Below are 724 nucleotides of genomic sequence, written 5' to 3'. Positions count from 1 at the left end.
TTTTTTTTTTTTTTGCTTCGAAAGCTAAGAAGGATGCTCATCATGCCAGTCTCTGTGAAATGAAATACCCTATCTGGATATTTGTTGGAACTGCTTATGAGCTGAGTTGCTCTGACCACAGGAAAAATAACTGAGAGGACCTAATCTAGAATATTCAAAACTATTTAAAAAATAAATAACATTACTTTAAAAATAAAGAAATAATGTTGCTTTCCAGTCAATTCCAATTCACAATGACACTATAAAACACAGGAGAATTGCCCTATAGGGTTTCCAAGGTTGTGATCTTTACAGAAGTAGACTGCCACATCTTTCTCAAAGTGGTTGCTGGGTTCAAAGTACCAACCTTTCAGTTAGCATCAGAATTCTTAAACAGGGCACCACCAGGGCTCCCTCTAAAATGATTAGAGGATAAGAATTTGGAAACTTTAAAGGGGGGTTGGATAAGTTGGGGAAATGGAGTGCTGACAGAATCTGAGTACAGAACTGAAGGAGATTTACAGACATTTTAGAACTGTCTCATGCTTTTACTTCCACTCCCAACACTGCATAGTTCTTGTCTAAACTTTGCTTTAAGGGAAGGAGAACTCACTGTCTTCCAAGGAATTCCGCTTCATTTTTAAGTACCTCTAACTACATGTGATAGTTGAAGATGTGTCAACTTGGCTGGACTCCAGTTGTGAGTGGTGGTTCCCATGATGGGATCAGATGACTGAGTTCTGAG

The sequence above is a fragment of the Orycteropus afer genome, unplaced genomic scaffold (assembly GCF_000298275.1).
Source record: "Orycteropus afer afer isolate SDZICR_OR568_19922 unplaced genomic scaffold, OryAfe1.0 scaffold00154, whole genome shotgun sequence".
NCBI lineage: Eukaryota > Metazoa > Chordata > Mammalia > Tubulidentata > Orycteropodidae > Orycteropus > Orycteropus afer.
This window is presented reverse-complemented; position numbering follows the sequence as displayed.